This window comes from Schistocerca gregaria, chromosome 1 (assembly GCF_023897955.1).
Source record: "Schistocerca gregaria isolate iqSchGreg1 chromosome 1, iqSchGreg1.2, whole genome shotgun sequence".
Lineage (NCBI taxonomy): Eukaryota > Metazoa > Arthropoda > Insecta > Orthoptera > Acrididae > Schistocerca > Schistocerca gregaria.
Genome location: NC_064920.1, coordinates 1,071,890,584 through 1,071,904,766, shown reverse-complemented (window position 1 = coordinate 1,071,904,766; position 14,183 = coordinate 1,071,890,584).

Genomic DNA, 14,183 nt, shown 5'->3' with positions numbered 1-14,183 from the left:
GACAGAAGTGCAACCCATCCGCAAATTGCTGCAGATTTCAATGCTGGGTCATCAAAAAGTGTCAGCGTGCGAACAAATCAAAGAAACATCATCCGGCTTCCGGAGCCGGAGGCCTACTCATATATCCTTAATGACTGCACGCCACAAAGCTTTACACCTCACTTGGGACGGTCAACACCGACATTGGATTGTTGATGACAGGAAACATTACGGGTTTATGGACAGCCTTGTAGGATTCATGGTGTGAATTCCCTACAGCACACTTCAGACATTAGTCGAGCCCATGAAACGCCGTGTTGAGGCACTTCCGCGTCTTCGCGGGGGCCCTACACGATATTAGGCAGGTGTACCAGTTTCTTTGGCTCTTCAGTGCATCTCATTCACTCACCAGGCGTACAAATTAGATGCGTCGATGAGAGGTTCCTATCATATGACACACGTACTGTCACTAACGCCGTTTGTGACACACCACACGCGTTTTCATGTGGAGGATTCGGTTGACTTGTCGCCTTGTCATCAAACGTTTGAGGTTCTCATTCGGAAGTCACTTACTTTCTGCTGCCAAGAGTAGTTGTGCAGAATAAACTGTCATTTTAGATCCCTATCTTACACCTCGCTGTTGCAAACTCTGAATACAGCGAACAGCGGGGGAAAAAAATTAGCACGAGGGAGGCTTCAACACGATTCGCCCATTTGGCAGTTTTTTTTTGTAACCAATACATTTGTTTAAAATTATTAACAACGGTACATTGTTAACATTTTAATCTATCAAGGTTGTAGATTTCTGCAGTAGGTAACAATACTGCCGTTTTTATACACTCCTGGAAATGGAAAAAAGAACACATTGACACCGGTGTGTCAGACCCACCATACTTGCTCCGGACACTGCGAGAGGGCTGTACAAGCAATGATCACACGCATGGCACAGCGGACACAGCAGGAACCGCGGTGTTGGCCGTCGAATGGCGCTAGCTGCGCAGCATTTGTGCACCGCTGCCGTCAGTGTCAGCCAGTTTGCCGTGGCATACGAAGCTCCACCGCAGTCTTTAACACTGGTAGCATGCCGCGACAGCGTGGACGTGAACCGTATGTGCAGTTGACGGACTTTGAGCGAGGGCGTATAGTGGGCATGCGGGAGGCCGGGTGGACGTACCGCTGAATTGCTCAAGACGTGGGGCGTGAGGTCTCCACAGTACATCGATGTTGTCGCCAGTGGTCGGCGGAAGGTGCACGTGCCCGTCGACCTGGGACCAGACCGCAGTGACGCACGGATGCACGCCAAGACCGTAGGATCCTACGCAGTGCCGTAGGGGACCGCACTGCCACTTCCCAGCAAATTAGGGACACTGTTGCTCCTGGGTATTGGCGAGGACCATTCGCAACCGTCTCCATGAAGCTGGGCTACGGTGCCGCACACCGTTAGGCCGTCTTGCGCTCATGCCCCAACATCGTGCAGCCCGCCTCCAGTGGTGTCGCGACAGGCGTGAATGGAGGGACGAATGGAGACGTGTCGTCTTCAGCGATGAGAGTCGCTTTTGCCTTGGTGCCAATGATGGTCTCATGCGTGTTTGGCGCCGTGCAGGTGAGCGCCACAATCAGGACTGCATACGACCGAGGCACATAGGGCCAACACCCGGCATCATGGTGTGGGGAGCGATCTCCTACACTGGGTGTACACCTCTGGTGATCGTCGAGGGGACACTGAATAGTGCACGGTACATCCAAACCGTCATCGAACCCATCGTTCTACCATTCCTAGACGGGCAAGGGAACTTGCTGTTCCAACAGGACAATGCACGTCCGCATGTATCCCGTGCCACCCAACGTGCTCTAGAAGGTGTAAGTCAACAACCCTGGCCAGCAAGATTTCCGGATCTGTCCCCCATTGAGCATGTTTGGGACTGGATGAAGCGTCGTCTCACGTGGTCTGCACGTCCAGCACGAACGCTGGTCCAACTGAGGCGCCAGGTGGAAATGGCATCGCAAGCCGTTCCACAGGACTACATCCAGCATCTCTACGATCGTCTCCATGGGAGAATAGCAGCCTGCATTGCTGCGAAAGGTGGATATACACTGTACTAGTGCCGACATTGTGCATGCTCTGTTGCCTGTGTCTATGTGCCTGTGGTTCTGACAGTGTGATCATGTGACGTATCTGACCCCAGGAATGTGTCAATAAAGTTTCCCCTTCCTGGGACAATGAATTCACGGTGTTCTTATTTCAATTTCCAGGAGTGTAGTTTTCATTTCTATATTCCATTTCTTTTTGCTTCTCTCTTATTGTTCTTCCTTAAGTCCGCTTCCATGGCCATTTGTCGTGTTTTTGTAAATAAACCATAGGAGGACATGTCTAATTATTCGTATATCTAACGTCAAGCTGATTGCTCAATTCGGCTTTTGTGTGTCTACATCTACATACATACTCCGCAATTCACCATACGGTGCGTGGCGGAGGGTACCTCGTACCACGACTAGCATCTTCTCTCCCTGTTCCACTCCCAAACAGAACGAGGGAAAAATGACTGCCTATATGCCTCTGTACGAGCCCTAATCTCTCTTGTCTTATCTTTGTGGTCTTTACGCGAAATGTAAGTTGGCGGCAGTAAAATTGTACTGCAGTCAGCCTCAAATGCTGGTTCTCTAAATTTCCTCAGTAGCGATTCACGAAAAGAACGCCTCCTTTCCTCCAGAGACTCCCACCCGAGTTCCTGAAGCATTTCCGTAACACTCGCTTGATGACCAAACCTACCAGTAACAAATCTAGCAGCCCGCCTCTGAATTGCTTCTATGTCCTCCGTCAATCCGGGATCCCAAACGCTCGAGCAGTTTTCAAGAATAGATCGTATTAGTGCTTTATAATAAGCGGTCTCCTTTACAGATGAACCACATCTTCCCAAAATTCTACCAATGAACCGAAGACGACTATCCGCCTTCCCTACAACTGCCATTACATGCTTGTCCCACCTCTGCAATATTACGCCCAAATATTTAATCGATGCACTTTATGATTCGTCAGGCACGTTGTGCATTCTGGTCTGAATTGCTGTCTTTAGTCAGCATTGTGAGTTATCAAAGTATAAGAGAAAACATTAACATGACGGACGGAACGGAAGTGGAAGATTTTTTTTTTCTCTCAGTACAGTCAAAAGAGTAAATCGGAAAGAAAAGAAGCAGTGAGGAGAATGAGAGTATACATTACATAAAACTAGTGAAGCACATAACATTAGGAGACCAGTCAAAAACTTATATAGACTAGGCCTTATTCACTAAGCACAGCATATATCCCAACACAATACGGTACATATAATCAAGTACAGCTGGATGGGATGCCACAACGCATAACAGGAAGGAAAGGTTGTCTTTTTAACACAAACACATGTAGAAAACACTGGTAGTACTTTTAGAAGCACTTCGCGCTGTGGTTTGAATTTCTACATCTACATCTACATTTATACTCCGCAAGCCACCCAACGGTGCGTGGGGGAGGGAACTTTACATGCCACTGTCATTACCTCCCTTTCCTGTTCCAGTCGCGTATGGTTCGCGGGAAGAACGACTGCCGGAAAGCCTCCGTGAGCGCTCGAATCTCTCTAATTTTTCATTCGTGATCTCTTCGGGAGGTATAAGTAGGGGGAAGCAATATATTCGATACCTCATCCAGAAACGCACCCTCTCGATACCTGGACAGCAAGCTACACCGCGATGCAGAGCGCCTCTCTTGCAGAGTCTGCCACTTGAGTTTGCTAAACATCTCCGTAACACTATCACGCTTACCAAATACCCCTGTGACGAAACGCGCCGCTCTTCTTTGGATCTTCTCTCTCCCCTCGGCCAACCCGTCCTGGTACGGATCCCACACTGATGAGCAATACTCAAGCATAGGTCGAACGAGTGTTTTGTAAGCCATCTCCTTTGTTGATGGACTACATTTTCTAAGGACTCTCCCAATGAATCTCAACCTGGTACCCGCCTTACCAATAGTTAATTTTATATGATCATTCCACTTCAAATCGTTCCGCACGCATACTCCCAGATATTTTACAGACGTAACTGCTACCAGTGTTTGTTCCGCTATCATATAATCATACAATAAAGGCTCCTTCTTTCTATGTATTCGCAATACATTACATTTGTTCATGTTAAGAGTCAGTTGCCACATCCTGCACCAAGTGCCTATCTGCTGCAGATCTTCCTGCATTTCGCTGAAATTTTCTATTGCTGCAACTTCTCTGTGTGCTGCAGCATCATCCGCGAAAAGCCACATGGCTGTTATAGACACAACAGATGTTACAGAGAGAAAAACACTTTGTAAACACTGTTTTCACTGAGAAGACTCATCGCACTTCTGTACTCGACGGAGGTAGGGTATTTGGGTTGAGAGGAGAAACACTGTTTTCTCCATTGCACTTTTTCACTTTGACTGCGCACTTTTTTCTCGTGATGAGTGTTGTGGGATGGTTGGTAGCGGTGGTGTTGGCCACTGGCTGGGGAGGACTCTACCGATCGCTGTCTGCAGTGGAATTGTCGTGGAAGCGCCTGTGCTGCTGGGCACTCTTGTTCTCCTCCCAGAGGTCCATCAGGAAGGCCAGTTGGTCGGTCTGCTTCCTCGCTACGACGGCGTCTGCCGTCATGTTGGGGATCCTAGTCGCCAGTCTCTTGGGTCGGACTGATCTCTGGGACACTGATGACTTGCACTGCGATACGTCGCGGAGCTGTTCCGTTTTCGTTTTTGTTTTCCTTTAGGGCGCAAAAAACAACTGGAGTCATACACGCCCAAGTTAAAACTGTAGAACACGAAGACAGAGAGGAGTTAAAAAAAGACTATAAGTCAGTCCCAGTTGACATAAGAGAAGACAGGTAAAAATAGGCACGTGGAGAAAGGGCTGAAAAAGACACCATACAGAAACGGAGGTCCAAAACTAAAAATTAAATGGCCTTCGCCATATCGATTTGGCGGGTAAAGAGTAAAATGCGGTCGATAGACCGCGCATCATTCGCTAAAACGGCCGCTAACTCACATGGAAAACCGAAGCGGGAACGTAAACGGTTGAAAAATGGGATTTCCCTCAGGAAGTGGCGAACAGTTAAAACTTGGGCGCAATGTGAACAAAGTGTGAGGTAGCGCCACTTATCAACTGACGATGGCTGAAAAGGCTGTGCCCAATACCCAGCCGAGTTAAAATGACCTTCTCTCGGCCTTCCCGCCGTCCAAGCCGCTGAGAGAGGCTTAATAAGTTGGAGCTTATTCCCGTGAAGTGAGGACCATTGGCGATGCCAAAGGGACACCACTGCAGCCTTGGCAGCAGCCTTGTTTCCTGGCAGACTGACATGACCAGGAACCCACAGAAACAACGCACTGGCTCCACCAAGAGTGAGCAAATGACAGGGCGCTGGGTGAGTGTGAGCAGAGGACAAAATTGAGAAGGCTATGTCACCGGATGTACTCCGTGGCCTGATACAATGCGAAGAGCTCGGATGTAAATATTGAGCAGCGTGCCAGAAGCCGATATTGAAAGAGACGGGTGCCAATGACGAATGCACACCCGACCTCACAGTCAGTTCGAGAGCCGTCAGTGTATACAAAGGTACTATCGCGAAGTTCCATGCGAAGGTCGTGAAACTTAAGGCGATAGACTGAGGCTGGAGTAGTGTCCTTAGGAAGCGAATGAAGTCCAAGGTTAGCATGGGCCGCTTCATGAAGTCAAGATGTTAAGGGTTCACACCTATCGCGAAAGTTGTAGGTATTGTGAAGTTAAGCCGCCGTAGCAAATGCCGAAAGTAGACTCCAGGAGTAACAGAGAAGAGAGACGCGTCCCATACTAGCAATCAAAGGAATCATCGAAGAAGGAGGCATAGGACGGGTGGCCACGCATGGCAGACAAACGGCATGCATGCCTGCTGAGTAGAAAGTCACAGCGGTAGGACAGTGGTAATTCAGAAGATTCAGCGTACAGACTCTCAACTGGGCTAGTGTAAAAGGCGCTTGTGGCCAAACAGATGCCACGATGGTGGATAGTGTTGAGACGGCGTCAGAGGGATGGACGTGCAGACGCATAAACAAAGCACCTGTAGTCGAGTTTCGAACGGACAAGGGACCGGTACAAACGGGGGACGGTGGTTCGATCGCGACCCCAGGAAGCACCATTGAGGACATGTAAGACACTGAGGAATCGCGTACAGCAGGCTGCCAGCTAAGACACATGAGAGGACTAAGTGATTTTCCTATCGAGCATGAGCCCTAAGAATTTCGTAATTTCAACGAACGGAAGGGCAACAGGCCCAAGATATAACGATGCTGGGAAAAACCAACTGCGTGGCAAAAATTCATACAGACTGTTATGTCAGTGGAAAAGCGAAAGCCATTGTCGATGCTCCAGGAATAAAGACGATCAAGACTTCGCTTGAAGACAAGTCCGTGGGCAACTGCAATAGATGGCAAAATCGTCAACAACAAGGGAGCCAGAGATTTCCAGCGAGAGACAGGCCATAATAGCGTTAATGGCGATAGCAAAGAGGACGACGCTCAGTACAGAACCCTGAGGCACACCGTTTTCCTGGATAAAGGTGTCTGACAAATTAGAACCCACACACATCTTGAAAACTCGGTCTTTTAAAAAATCCTGAAGGAAACAGGACAGGTGGCAACGTAAGCCCCATGTGGAAAGAGTACAGAGGATACACTGTGCATTCTTCAGTAAACTGCAAGACTCAAACCACCATACCAGCCGGGCATGAATCATATGTTCCATCACCTTGCAAACGCAGCTGGCGAGAGAGATGGGGTAGTAGCTAGAAGGAAAGTTTTTGTCCTTACCGTGCTTAGGTATGGGTATGACGATGTCTTCACGCCAACGTCTGGGAAATGTGCCCTCTGCCCAGACGCGGTTGTACGTGTTAAGCAGAAAGTGCTTGCCCGCAAGAGGAAAGTGCTGCAACATCTGAATGTGGACGACGTCTGGCCCTGTGGCGGATGATCGGGATGAACTGAGAGCATGATATAACTCCCTCATAGTAAAGGTGGCATCGTAGCACTCACGATTCAGAGAAGAGAAGGGTATCACCTGAGCCTTCTCTGCTCGATTCCGATGGACGAAGGCAGGGTGATAGTGGGAATAGTTCGAAATGTCCGCAAAATGCCTGCCCAAAATGTTGGGGATAGCAATGGGGTCCACGATGACATTGTCTGCTATTGTCAGGCCGGAAAGTGGGGAATGGATCTTGGTCCTCGAGAGCCGTCGGAGGTTGGCCCACACGAGAGAGGAAGGGATGGAACTGTTCAAAGAATTAGTGAATGAAATCCAGCTAGCTCTTTTGCTATCCCGAAGAATGCGACGACACTTTGCATGCATCTGTTTATAATGAATACAGTTTACCATCGTAGGATGACGGTTAAAAACGTGGAGAGCACGCCTCCATGCGCGAATTGTATTGCGGCATGCCTTAGTCCACCAAGGGATCGGGACACGACCTGATAAAGAGGAAGTGCGAGGAATGGAATGTTCTGCAGCAGTAACGATAATGTTTGTGAGATACTCCACCTGGTCGTCATAAACGGGAAAATCCTGTTCCTTGAAGGTCGCCAGGGAGGAGTAAAGTTGCCAGTCAGCCTTAGTAAGCTGCCATTTGGGTATGCACGCAGATGGGGTACGAGTCAGCAAGTGGATAACACACGGGAAATGGTCACTCGAGTAGGTGTCAGAAAGAATGGACCACTCAAGACAATGGACAAGTTGGGCAGTGCAGAAGGATAGGTCCAAATGGGAATAGGTGTGCAATGAGTCCGAAAGGATTGTGGGTGCTCCAGTGTTAAGGTGGAAGAGGTTAAGTTGCTTAAGAAGATCAGTCTCTGACAGGTCCTGGGAGGATTCCAAAAGGGTGACGTGCATTAAAGTCACGAAGTAGCAAAAATGGGGGAGGTAGCAGTCCAATAACCTGAAGGAAGTCTGCCGTGGTGACATCAAATGGCGGAGGGAGAAAGTGAGGTGGAGAAGGTTCAAATGGTTCAAATGGCTCTGAGCACTATGGGACTTAACATCGATGGTCATCAGTCCCCTAGAACTTAGAACTACTTAAACCTAACTAACCTAAGGACATCACACAACACCCAGCCATCACGAGGCAGAGAAAATCCCTGACCCTGCCGGGAAATGAACCCGGGAACCCGGGCATGGGAAGCGAGAACGCTACCGCACGACCACGAGATGCGGGCAGGTGGAGAAGGGAAAGGCGAACTGTAACAGCTTGAAGGTGGGTAGTCAGGGAGATGGGTTGACTATGAATGTCATCCTGTATGAGCAGCATGACGCCTCCATGAGATGGAATGCTGGCCTCATAGGGAAGGTCGAAACCAATCGGTAAGAAATGTGAAAGCTGAAAGCGGTCGTGAGGATGCAGTTTCGTTTCCTGAAGGCAGAGTGCAAGGGGACGCTGCAAAGCTAAAAGCAGCCATCAATCCTCTTTGTGGTACCAAAGGCAGTGAACGTCCCATTGTGGGAGAGTCACGACGAGGAAGAGATGTAGGGGTGTCACCTCTGTGAAGAGTCGCTGCTACAGGGCACAGAAGTAGGAGGATCCCGCTCCATGGGGTCCACAGAAGCACTGGCTTGCTTGTGCGGTTGGCCTGTGGAGTCCGACGCTGAAAACTGGTTGATGGGGCGCACCAGCGACATACAGGCCGGCCGGGCTAATGTATCACGTGGCGACACCATCAAAGAGGATTTTAGAGTTGGTGAAGGAGAAGACCGTTTGCCTTTGGTGAAATTCTTTTAGCCTTTCCAGTTACAAGAAGACTCGGGTGTTGTTTGGCTGAAGGGACAGAGAAAGTCTTCATGGCAGTACTCTTTCTGTCCTTTCCGGCCTACTGGTTGTGTACCTAAAAGCTTTGCCCCTTGAGGCAAGAGTTTGACAGCTTATTGCACAGTTGGATGGGGGGATGGCGATGCTACCTTGACACTGGCGGTTTCACAACCTCAGAGCTGAATTGGAGGTCGCGTGTCTGCGAAGCGATGTCCTTTGTGGAGCGAGGGGTAACAAGAACAGAACTATAGGAGTCAGACGGGAGAACACAGAGTTTGCAACTAGCCAACTATTCTTATGTCAGCGACAGACAATGTGGAACATTCCCAATACCACATCAGACATAGTCCCCAAAGGAGGGGGAAAAGAATAGCAAGAGGAGAGATATGCAGCACAAAAGGGAAAAGATGAGCTGGGGCCCCATAGTAGTCAAGCACAAACACGCAAAAGAGGGCGGGGGGCTGTTCCATCGATAAGAGCCACCATTTTCTAGCATGTTGTTGTTGTTGTTGTGGTGTTCAGTCCAAAGACTTTTAACCCCCACAATTCCCTCCAGAACTAAACTGGTGATACCTTTGATACCTCAGACTGTGTCCTACCAACTGATCCCTTCTTCTAGTCAGGTTGTATCACAAGTTTCTCTTCTCCCCAATTCTATTCAGTTCCTCCTCTTTAGTTACATGATCTACCTATCCAATATTCAGCATTTTTCTGTAGCGCCACATTTCAATTGCTTCTATTCTCTTCTTGTGTAATCTTTTCGTGTCCATCTGTCACTTCCATACATGCTACACTCCATACAAATACTTTCAGAAAAGACTTCCTCACACTTAAATCTAATCTCGATGTTAACAAATTTCTCTTCTTCAGAAACGCATTTCTTGTCATTGTCAGTCTGCATTTTATATTCTCCCTACATCGTCCATGATCATTTATTTTTCTTCCCAAATAGCAAAACTCATCTACTACGTCAAGTGTTTCGTTTACTAATCTAATAGCCTCAGCATCACCTGATTTAATTCGACTACTTTCCATTATCCTGATTTCGCTTTTGTTGATGTTCATCTTATATCCTCCTTTCAAGACACTGTCCGTTCCGTTCAGCTGCTCTTCCAGGTCCTCTGCTGTCTGATAGAATTACAATGTCATCGGCGAACCTCAAAGTTTTTATATCTTTTCCATAGATTTTAATTCCTATTCCGAATATTTCTTTTGTTTCCTTTGCTGCTTGCACAATATACAGATTGAATAATATCGGGGATAGGCTACAACCCTGTCTCACTACATTCTCAACCACTGCTTCCCTTCAGTGCCCCTCGAGTCTTATAACTGCTATCTTGTTACTGTATAAACTGTAAAAAGCCCTTCGCTCCCGGTATTTTACCCTTGCCCCCTTTAGAATTTGAAAGAGACTTTTGCAGTTGACATTGTCAAAAGCTTTCTCTAAGTCTACAAATGCTATAAACGTAGGTTTGCCTTTCCTTAACCTATCTTCTATAAGAAATCGTAGGATCAGTATTGCCTTGCGTCTTCATATGTTTCTCCAGAATCCGAACTGATCTTCCCCAAGGTCGACTTCACCAGTTTCTCCGTTCTTGAACAAGCAGTAAAGGAAACAAAAGAAAAATTCGGAGTAGGAATTAAAATCTATGGAAAAGAAATAAAAAATTGAGATTTGCCGATGACATTGTAATTTTGTCAGACAGCAAAGGACTTGGAAGAGCAGCTGAACGGAATGGACAGTGTCTTGAAAGGTGGATATAAGATGAGCATCAACAAAAGCAAAATGTGGATAATGGAATTTAGTCGAATTAAATCCGGTGAGGTTGAGGGAATTAGAGTAGTAAAGGAGTTTTGCTATTTGGGGAGCAAAATAACTGATGATGGTCGAAGTAGAGAGGATATAAAATTTAGACTGGCAATGGCAAGGAATGCGTTTCTGAAGAAGAGAAATTTGTTAACATCGTGTATAGATTTAAGTGTCAGGAAGTATATTCTGAAAGTATTTGTATGGAGTGTAGCCATGTATGGAAGTGAATCATGGACGATACATAGTTTGGACAAGAAGACAATAGAAGCTTTCGAAATGTGGCGCTAGAGAATAATGTTAAAGATTAGATGGGTAGATCATATAACTAATGAGGAGTTATTGAATAGAATTGGGGAGAAGAGAAATTTGTGGCAGAACTTGACTAGAAGAAGGGATCGGTTGTTGGACATGTTCTAAGGCATCAAGGGATCACCAATTTAGTACTGGAGGGCAGCGTGGAGGGTAAAAATCGTAGAGGGAGACCAAGAGATGAAAACACTGAGCAGATTCAGAAGGATGTAGGTTGCAGTAAGTACTGGGATATGAAGAAGCTTGTACAAGATAGAGTAGCATGGAGAGCTGCATCAAACCAGTCTGAGGACTGAAGACCACAACAACAACAACAGTTGCAAACAAAAAAAAACTTGGAAGTTTGTGGTAGGGTCTTATGGGACCAAACTGCTGAGGTCATCGGTCCCTAAGCCTACATAATACTTAATCTAACTTAACTAAAATACGCTAAGGACATCACACACACCCATGCTCGAGGGGGGGAGCCGCATGGGCCGTGACAGGACACCTCAAATCGTGCGGCTACCCCGCGCGGCACAAACAAAAAATCCAAAATAAATAATGACTGCTGAAGTCACAGTATTTCCCATCTGACTAGCAATTCTAAACCTACAGTTCAGTTGTGTCTCTGATAACCATTTCTAGAAAGTGAGGGAATTCTGTAATGATTAAAAAGCTTGTTCCCAGGTTCCAGGAGGTGTTAATTACCCCCTCTCTTCCCAACTCCACTTTCCCCTCTCGCGGACGCCTGTATACTGAACACTCGTTCACCGCGCAGATAAAACGCAACCATGTGAATGTTGCAGCTGGCAGCAGTTGAAAACGTGACGTCATATTCACAAAGACCACCGACCTGTGTCGATAGTACCCAGCAGAGCTAGAGAGCAAAGTGACACTACTACGAGGAATGACGGTAGTACCTGTTGTTTACATTAAATCTTCTGGTTTTGTTGTTTTGTCTGTTAAGAAATTATCTTTCACAAAACTCAGTGTCAGAACAGTACTAAAAAATGATTTCTCATTGTACAACCTTTGACAATAAGGTTCGGTGAATGAAGTTAGAACGGTCGATCGGGTAACACTACCGACTCACAACGCTGCACCTGCGTACATCTACATCTACATGATTACTCTGCAATTCACATTTAAGTGCTTGGCAGAGGGTTCATCGAACCGAAAGCATACTATCTCTCTACTATTCCACTCCCTAACAGCGCGCGGGAAAAACGAACACCTAAACCTTTCTGTTCGAGCTCTGATTTCTCTTATTTTATTTTGCTGATCATTCCTACCTATGTAGGTTGGGCATTAACATGGGTTGTCTACATCCTTCGCTTTATGACAGCATGGACTCTGCTGCAGACTCCAGTGACGTTTATGAATGTCTGTGGTGGAACTACAGCCCATTGCCCTCAAATGATGCAACCAGAGAAGGTAGTAATGTTGGAAGTCTGTGTTCTACGACAACCCAGAGGTGTTCGACTGTGTTCAAGTGGGGACTCTGGGCGTTTCAGCAATATTATTGTCCACTGGTACTGCTTTATGACAGTTTCCATTGTCAAGTTGATACAAACAATAGTCCTCTCCGGCCTATTCCTCTGCATTACGCAGTATACAATGCTGTAAGATGTGTTCATATTCTCCCGCATTTAGTTTTTTCTTGGGCGCAATAAGGGGACCACGCTCCACTGCTTGTACTACGAAATGGCTCTGAGCACTATGGAACTTAACTTCTGAGGTCATCAGTCCCCTAGAACTTAGAACTACTTAAACCTAAGGACATCACACACATCCATGCCCGCGGCAGGATTCGAACCTGCGACTGTAGCGGTCGCGCGGTTCCAGACTGTAGCGCCTTGAACCGTTCGGCCACTCCAGCCGGCGCTTGTACTACACATGATGGCAGGTTACGTCCTCCTGTCTTTCTCCAGACCAGCATCCTTCCATCAGATTGCCACAGAGTATTGCGTGATTGCGTATTGCGTATTGCGCCTTGAACCACTCGGCCAATCCAGCCGGCGCTTGTACTGCACATGATGGCAGGTTACGTCCTCCTGCCTTTCTCCAGAACACCTAAACCTTTCTGTTCGAGCTCTGATTTCTCTTATTTTATTTTGATGATCATTCCTACCTTTCTAGGTTGGGCTCAATAAAATATATTCGGAAGAGAAAGTTGGTGACTGAAATTTCGTAAATAGATCTCGCTACGACGAAAAACGTCTTTGCTTTAATGACTTCCATCCCAACTCGCGTATCATATCTGCCACACTCTCTCCACTATTACGTGATAACACAAAACGAGCTACCCTTTTTTGCACCCTTTCGATGTCCTTCGTCAATCCAACCTGGTAAGGATCCCACACCGCGCAGCAATATTCTAACAGAGGACGAACGAGTGTAGTGTAAGCTGTCTCTTTAGTGGACTTGTTGCATCTTCTAAGTGTCCTGCCAATGAAACGCAACCTTTGGCTCGCCTTCCCGACAATATTATCTATGTGGTCCTTCCAACTGAAGTTGTTCGTAATTTTAACACCCAGGTACTTAGTTGAATTGACAGCCTTGAGAATTGTACTATTTATCGAGTAATCGAATTCCAACGGATTTCTTTTGGAACTCATGTGGATCATCTCACACTTTTCGTTATTTAGCGTCAACCGCCACCTGACACACCATACAGCAATCTTTTCTAAATCGCTTTGCAACTGAAACTGGTCTTCGGATGACCTTACTAGACGGTAAATTGCAGCATCATCTGCGAACAGTCTAAGAGAACTGCTCAGATTGTCACCCAGGTCATTTATATAGATCAGGAACAGTAGAGGTCCCAGGACGCTTCCCTGGGGGACACCTGATATCACTTCAGTTTTACTCGATGATTTGCCGTCTATTACTACGAACTGCGACCTTCCTGGCAGGAAATCACGAATCCAGTCGCACAACTGAGACGATACCCCATAGCTCCGCAGCTTGATTAGAAGTCGCTTGTGAGAGAACGGTGTCAAAAGCTTTCCGGAAATCCAGAAACACGGAATCAACTTGAGATCCCCTGTCGATAGCGGCCATTGCTTCGTGCGAATAATGAGCTAGCTGCGTTGCACAATAACGATGTTTTCTGAAACCATGCTGATTACGTATCAATAGATCGTTCCCTTCGTGGTAATTCATAATGTTTGAATAGAATATATGCTCCAAAACCCTACTGCAAACCGACGTCAATGATATAGGTCTGTAGTTCGATGGGTTACTCTTACTACCCTTCTTAAAGACTGGTGCGACCTGTGCAATT